Raw genomic sequence first — 8,508 nt, forward strand, 5'->3', positions numbered from 1 at the left:
AAAATTGTAAGTTCGTTTGATTTTTATTTCATGTAGATTGAATAACTTCAATAAATATCAAGGACCTTATCACTGTAGTCTCCCTTGTAACTAATTTAAGTGAAAGACTAAATTTTCGATACTCTAATAAATTATTTTCTGCTATTTAAGTAATTAATTTAGGAAATGGTAGTATTAAAAGTTTAATATTACTAGTTGAACTTTAGAATTAGTTTAAATTGAAGTATAAAAAAGTTTAACTAACTGAAATATAAGCTTTAATTTAACATATGTAGGACGCAGTATTTCTGGAACATTTTCAAAAGTTAAGTTGAAAAAGTTCTACTTTTTATACAAATTTTCAAGTTATCAAAAATTTAAAAAATCTTTCTTAACTTTGAAGAGGCAAAATAATCAAAATAAGTATAAATTTATATTTAATGTAAGTTAGATTCATGTGAATTTTATATTTATATTGGCGGACTCATTACTATGGCAAACCCTTCTAAAGTATTTAAAAAAAAAAAACAAAAAAAAAATTAAATTTGAACACAAAAATATTTTTAACTACGACAGCAGTTTTTACATAGAAGATAAGTCATTGGGACAAATTTTTTTTTATTTAAAGTACGTAACATAAGCTGTAATTTAATATATATTTAAAGGACCTAATATTTCCGGAACATTTTCAAAAATTAAGTTTTAAAAAAGTTTTATTTCAGATTTATCAGTGTGAAAAATTGATTTAGAAAAGTATATTTTTGATTCCGATAAAAGTTCCTTGTAGATAAATGTGTTTAATCATAAGTTAAAAAAAATGTTTTTTATAAAGTATTGCATCAAGCCCTTTAATTTTTATATGTTTTTTTATAGAAGTAACGATATATACTTTATCTTTTTTTATTATTTCTCCGAAAAATTACAATATTAAATTTTTGAATATCAATTTCATACTGATTTTAATTACTATAATATGTATTTATTTATTTATTATACTTACAAATCATAAATCTTATAATCAAGATATAAGTAAGAAAATAGGAGTTGATGTTGCTTTTGTAATTAAGCGCCAAATTCTTAGAATTAAACATTATCTACAGATTTGTATCGAAGCGATTTTTTTGATAGTGATTTTAATCACTGTTAGATTAAATCTATACTGGACCCAACTATGCTACGTTCCCACTGTGCCACGACCCCATTGGGCTATAGTTTTTTAAAATAATTTTTACTCTTTTAAAATAGTTTTAAATCATATTTTTTATTATTTGTCTCTAATAAGAAATAATAAAAATAAAATTTTCTTATATATTAATTATTATACATTCTAAAATAGTCATTCCTAAGCACTATCCTAGAAAAAAATTTGGTTGGTTGATAGCAAATTTAACAAAAGTTCTTATTGAGTTATAAACATTTTAATACATAGATTAGGTATGTAACAGAATGAAGTATACATTGTAATTTACATAAGTACGATATGTATCCACACGCACCATATTCCCTCTTGATGAATTATAATGATAATAACTTAGTAAATGCATATATAGGTATCGTTACTAATTAATAACTAACACAAATACTCGCTGGATTAAAAGTTATTAAAGATATCAAATTTGAGTGGGACATCATGTGTATGAACTTTTTTTCAAAATTTGTTGAGTATTTAATTAACTAACAAAAATGTTATCATAAATTTTATGCACAGTCAATAATTTTTTTTATAAAAGTAAACTAGATTAATGTAATATTTTGTTGAAATTGCTCGTTTTTATGTTTTTAGTAATTAACTATTTAATTAAATATTATAGATGAAAATAAATTGTACACAACTAAAATAATTGTAATTTATTTTTCTAAAAACAGTATAAATATATAAATTTGTGGTAAGTTAACTCTTTTCTTTAAAATTAAGGAAAATTACGAAAAAATTATATTTTTTGAAAATATAATCCAAAAGTATTAAAAATAACAATTAGTTTTTAGTGTTATTATAAATTATTATTATTAACTAATAAATTATTGTATATTATACTCAAAATTATATATTTATACTTCTTTTAGAAAAAATAAACTACAACAATTTTTGTCGTATACAATTAATTTTTATTTTTAACCTTTAAAAAGATAATTACCAAAAACTTAAAAACGAACAATTTTTACAAAATATTACTTTTATCGGGGTTTTTGTAATTTTTACAAAAAACTTTAGACCGTATAAATAATTAATGACAACACTTTTGTGGGTAAATTACAAATTTAACAAACAATTTCCTGTTAACTTTTTTTTTAAATTAAATTTTACGAAAATGATTTAAAATTTACAAATTTTAACATTTTTTTAAAATTTTGAGCTTTGAGATCGTCATGTTAATTGTTTATTTATAATAAACATAATTAGATAATTTATAAATTTTTATAAATATTTTTGTTAAAATTTCATTATTTAAATGAATGTTAAAAAAAAATATGAGAAACAAGGTTATTAACATTTAGATAATAGTAATTTGTACTAGGTAGTACCAATTCCACCCACTTTATATGTTAAAATATGACCTGAATAGACAATTATTTTATATGATAGATGAAAAAATATTTTTCGAAGTTCAAAAAAAAAATACTAATAGTAGTTAATAAATTTACTTTATTAAAGTAAATTTATGTATATATATATATAAATACCTACCAGATATAGCGGTAGGTGAATCAAACATATATTAAGAGAGACAATTAAGCGAGTTTTTCTGTTTATACAAGAGGAATAAAGGAAATTAATTGTGAAATCTTTTGTGTTAAATATTTTTAGTTATTTAGGTTATATTATAATCTGTTGAGGTTCGATATGTTCTTATATTTTTAAATTAAATAAAATTTTGGTAGGTATTTATTTTACTGCGTGATATTTAAACCTTAGATAATATTTATAGTACATTATAATTATTATTTTGTAGAGGCTCCTGGGTATTCCTTTAAATGTAATGAATTATAGCTATTTTTAATTTATTGTCTCCTTTTTAAGCTTTACAGTAAAAACAAACAATATAATAATATTATATAGAATGGTGTTTATTATAAAAAATATATTTATTAAACAGTTTTATTACGAAATCTTACTTTACAGCTGCATGAGTGACTCATAATCTATGAAAAGTAGACTTTTTGTTATGCTCCGTTTTAAAGAGGGAGAATGTCTTTTTGAAAATTCATGGGGTGAATCGCTGGGAGCAACATTTAAAAAATTATTGGCGTGTGCTATGAGAGAATTGCTTAACTCTGTGATTTATTTTTATGAGTGAATAATATCAAATATTTAAACTCAACCCCTTGATTGTGAAATATTTTTATACCTGTTGGTTAAAAGAAAAGCAAGTGCAAACAATCGTTCCCTACGCCTTTTTATACAACAATCTATTATGCGACTTTTGCAAAGGATTTACTCTCACGGTGTTATTTCAAAGGGGTAACTGAACTGGGGTATGTTCACAATGCAATACCTGTAGGTTTTTATGCAGGTTTCTCACGATATTTTCACATGAATGATATTTTGTATAAAATTTATAATATAATTAAAAAACTATGCTTGAGGATACGATGTTTATTATTTAATGATATTCTTTTAATTTTATAAAAACATGAAGTTTATTCAGTTTTTCTGAATGTGTTGATTATAAGTGCAAATAGTCTTATGAACTTAGGGGTGTTAAAATTCTAAAGATAAAGATACCGCTCTATTATATTATGATGTAATGTTTTTTTATATGTAATTTGCATATTACATATAAATAGTAGTATTTTAATTATAATTATATGTTCAGAGGTATAATAAATGGGGAAACTAAAAGAGTATCTCCTCTAACTACTATTGACAGTATATGACTTTAGCGCTAACATGAGAATGTGATAAGGCAAAAAAAAAAAGGTCTATAGCACCCCTCAAACAAAAATTCTGTCTACGCAACTGATTATTTTTAAAGTAAAAAAAAAATTTTAACTATTCGTTCAATAATATAAAGTTATTTAAATTTTATACAAAATGTTGAAAGAATGATGAAATCTATTTAGGATTACTATGTTATACAGGTTAAACTTAGTAGTAAAAAAATCTTGTTATTTGGGCCAATGATGTTGATTTTACTATAATTTAACAATTAAAGTATTTAAAGAATATATATTATGTTAAATTAGGATATCATGAATAATACAAAATATGATTCGTGTAGTTTCAAAAAGATGTATGTCCAAAAAAAAATTTGTAATTTTATTTTCTTGGCGAACAAATTACAATTAAATAGGAGAAAAAAATTAAGAAAAAAAAAATTGTTTGGACATATATCCTTTTGCAATTAAAAGACTCATATTCAATCTAAACAAAAACTACTTTTTTACTTGATGTAAAAATATTTGGCTTAAATAAAGATTATTTTTTATGAAAGAGTCATGTCTTTAACAGTTTGGCATGATCGCCGGGATTATATGATCACTAAATAACCAATATCGTAAAAATAAAAATGACTAACATAAAGAGATCAGTACTAGAATAATTAATTTTTTTGTATCTTATGAACAATTAAAAAAAAAAAATGGAAATATTCGGTTATTACAATGGACCCTTCAATTATTTGAACGATCACAGGTTCCGTGTTAATACAATTATTATGAATGATAAGATAATTTCTCTAATTTAAAAATGTATCAAAATTATCAGTACAATAATATTCTGTCAAAAATTGAAATCCGAAAATGTGTTATACATTTTTGTTTAATAATAAGAATTATATAGTGTATTATTCTCGCCTGCACTTTAATTATACAGAGTGTTCAGTAAGTTAGGAAACAGTTAAATTGTTACAAACAATGAGTACAATAGAAATTCGTTTCCTTATTTACTGAACACCCTGTAGATTAGAATCATTATATGAGTATATTAAACTTTTCAGAAGATCTCAGAAATTGTCAATTTATCTTAAAATTATAATTTTGAATTTTTTGAATTTAATATTTTAAATTTGAATTTCTATTTTCATTTGAAGCAAAATATTTTATATAAATATTAATATGTTTTGTACGCTAATCACTTCAATATATCTGTATACCAATAGTAAACAGATTCAGAAATCACATATATATGTATATATAGATTTTGAAATTGAGTTGAGGCTATTTTTGTAATGTTCAAAGTTATTAAAAATAGCCTTATTCATTTTTAAAAAAATGTGACTTCAGATTATCTACATTTGATGCACAAGTATGATTTTACTTTATATACATGGTACATTTACTATTGAAAGAGATAAAGTAATTTAATTTTAAGAATATTTTAGTTAATATTGATAAAATAACATTGTTTTTTTCCTCTTTCTTTTTTAACTTGTGTGACCAAACTACTCGTTACTAAGAAAGGAGCAAGTCGGTCAGTAGGCTAATAGAAAGTGAAAATCATGACTATCAGGTCCAACGGTACAAATAACGTTACGTCACCTCAGTCGTTTTTATGGGCTGCTAGGCCCGGACCAAACTAGTGAAAGTGCTGTTCAAGGACGACAACACATAAGAGTTTATACAACCAATGAACTACGCTTACGAGTCAAATAATTTTTACATCAAAGAAACATTTGATCGCACTAAACACCAGTTAATATAAATTTAGAAAATAACATTTTGATAGGGTACAGAAATATAGAAATATTATATTTATTCTCATTGAAATAAGCAAATCCATCGAAATAACTAGCACAAATAAAACTAAATTGATTGAAATGATTTTTGTTAGTACTTCAATAAATAATTTTGTGTTAAAGAATCAAATAATTTATTATTAAAAAATCTATTATATATTCTTACCAACATAAAAGTAATTAAGCCAAGTAGTAACCCAGTTAGAATGAAATTTGAGAATGATAAACATCGTTATAAAAAAAGTTTCGATGCAAATTGATAATAAGTAATACAACAGTTGTAAATTTGTGGGTAAAATTTAATTAACATACTTTATGATATAATAAATACTATTGTTAGTATTTATAGGTATTTAAACATAATTAGCGTTTTAAAATTTTATATGATTAATTTTTTTTAAGTATAATTACATGACATAATAAAAAACAATAACATAAATATAAATGAAAAAATATATTAATAGAAAAGTGAGGTGGCTTACATATTGGTATTTTTCATAATTCTTATAAGTGGCTCATTAGCAGCACAGTATGTACTAAAAACAAGAATTAAAACCAGATATATATTACGTGTAGGTAAGGTAGGGATTTCGAGGTTAATCCAAGAAATGATATTCGGGGCGACATTTTACCTGAGAGTAAATTAGAAAAGTCAAATTAACTTGTATTATATCATTATAATATTGCTATACAACGAGTTCAGTAAGTAAGGAAACAGATCAATTGTTATAAATAATATGAACAATACAAATACATTTCTTTACATACTGAACACTCTGTATATTACTTAAGGGGAAAATCTACGCGATATTTATTTAATATATACTTATTAATGTTTTATATTCAAGCTAAACATAAATCAAAAATTAAGAAAATATATTTGTAAAAAGTTACAATTGAAATGTTTCACATACAATAAATTATTCATATTACAGTAATTGAATTTTTATTAAAGCATTATAACTTAATTTTTAAATGAATTTATTATTATCAAGACTGGAAAAATTTACATGTGTTTTAACTCGCCAAGTTATATTAATTTAAAAAATACATAAGTTAAGTTAATTTAAAAACTAATTTATTTTAATTATTTACTTTAGATAAGATAAGAAAAACTAAACAAATTAACTTTATTCTTACATTGTTGTTATAGACTTAAAGTTGACATATTTTTATATTTAGTTAAAAATTTAACTTTCTGGAGAAAATTCAACGTCAGATTTATTATTAATAAATAAAAAAATTGTGATAATGCAAATAAAACATTTATGTACAATTCAATCAAATGTTTAGATTTAAGCATAGTGGACACTACAACAAAAGCTGTTAAGCATGAAGTAAGTATACTTTCTGCTTTTATTCATCAAATAGATTAAACACGTCAATTTTAACAGCGCGGTGTTTGTCGCTGCAGCGGCGAATACAATAGTCTCTAGTATGGAATGCAAGCGGTTAAACATTATACTTTTTAAGGATACACCAGCCCAATCTTTGGGATAATCTTGATTAATTAACCTAACAAATGAAAAAAAAATTGAAATCTAATAATAAGACAAAGTTTTATATACCAGTGTAATTATTATTAAACCTAATCCAATACAACCATTAGACTTGATTAAAGGGTCTATAAATATATTATCGTATAATACATCACAGTTCTCAGCGCCTCTTTTGATTTTAAAAGTTTTCAAAAAATACTATACAAAGAATTTGATATTAAAATTGTGTTTCAAATCAATGTAGCTTAAGAGAAAATTATGAGAGGAAATAACCCATTCTGTCAATAATTTAAAGTTTAATTATTTTTGCACTGTCACGTTTTGCTAGTTTAAAGTTGCTTAAAAATAAAAAGTAGGGTTTTATTAAAATATTTCTAACTGCAAAACAATTGGAGATGGAAAAAATGTTGTTAAAAATAAATATTTAAAATTCTTTCTTGAAAATTTTGATTTTTTTATTCTAAATTTTATCAAAATTAATTAAAACGTTCAAATAATTTCATAAATAAATTTATAAAACAATATTTCAAATAATTTTAAATAAAAGTTTACACAAATGTATTTACACATTTATACTTTTAAAAACATTTATGTACATAAGAATACAGAGAAATTTATTTATCGTTGACAATTATATTTCACAAAAAATAATAATTGCAATATTGAAAAAAAACCCAGCATAGTGGGGGTGTGGCATAGTTGGATCGAGTATAATGATATCTGAAAGTGATTAAATTCACTATCATAAAAAACACTTCGATGCAAATCTGTAGATAGTGTAAAAATGTAAAATTTAAAATCCAGAATTTTCACACAAAAATAGCATTTGGTGGTCATTTTTACCGTGAAGACAAAATAAAGTCCGAAATTTTTTTTTGCACAATAAAGTACATTACATTAGCTTTAATTTAATATATATATATTTATAAAAGTGTCAGACTTTCCGGAATACTTTCAAAAGTTAAGTTGAAAAATTAAATTTTTTGTGAAAAAGTTGTTATTTTAAATCCTTCCTGAGGGTAGGTAAAGGATCAGATTTATAAAAAAAATATAGCAAAAGAAAGGTAAAGACATCATGCATCTATAAAAAAAGTTATATTGATATAGTTATTTTTAAAAAAGTTATAACAGTTTTAAATAAAAAAAAATTCATAAATGTCGAAAATTAGCAATTTTTCAATTTATAATTTTTTTGGAGATTTCCCCCATTTACGGGGAAAGAGGGAAATTTTATAATTTTTGAGGGTAATGTCTTCGACTAGATACGATTTGTGATCTTATAACGTATCGTTGAAAGAAATCGGTTCAGTGAGAGCTGAGAAAAAGTGGCAACAGACATAAAAAAAAAAAAAAAA

At 23.2% G+C, this 8,508-nt stretch overlaps 1 long non-coding RNA gene across 1 annotated transcript in view; it reads left to right on the forward strand.

Annotated features, from left to right (window-relative positions):
• Window positions 1-6,810: 6,810 nt before the first annotated feature.
• Window positions 6,811-8,508, forward strand: part of LOC126908109 (uncharacterized) — a 6,747-nt gene continuing 5,049 nt past the window's right edge. Inside the window, exon 1 of the long non-coding RNA XR_007704709.1 lies at window positions 6,811-6,991. This is a non-coding gene — a long non-coding RNA (uncharacterized LOC126908109). The remainder of the gene's footprint in view (window positions 6,992-8,508) is intronic.

The sequence above is a fragment of the Daktulosphaira vitifoliae genome, unplaced genomic scaffold (assembly GCF_025091365.1).
Source record: "Daktulosphaira vitifoliae isolate Bord-2020 unplaced genomic scaffold, ASM2509136v1 Scaffold_5, whole genome shotgun sequence".
Lineage (NCBI taxonomy): Eukaryota > Metazoa > Arthropoda > Insecta > Hemiptera > Phylloxeridae > Daktulosphaira > Daktulosphaira vitifoliae.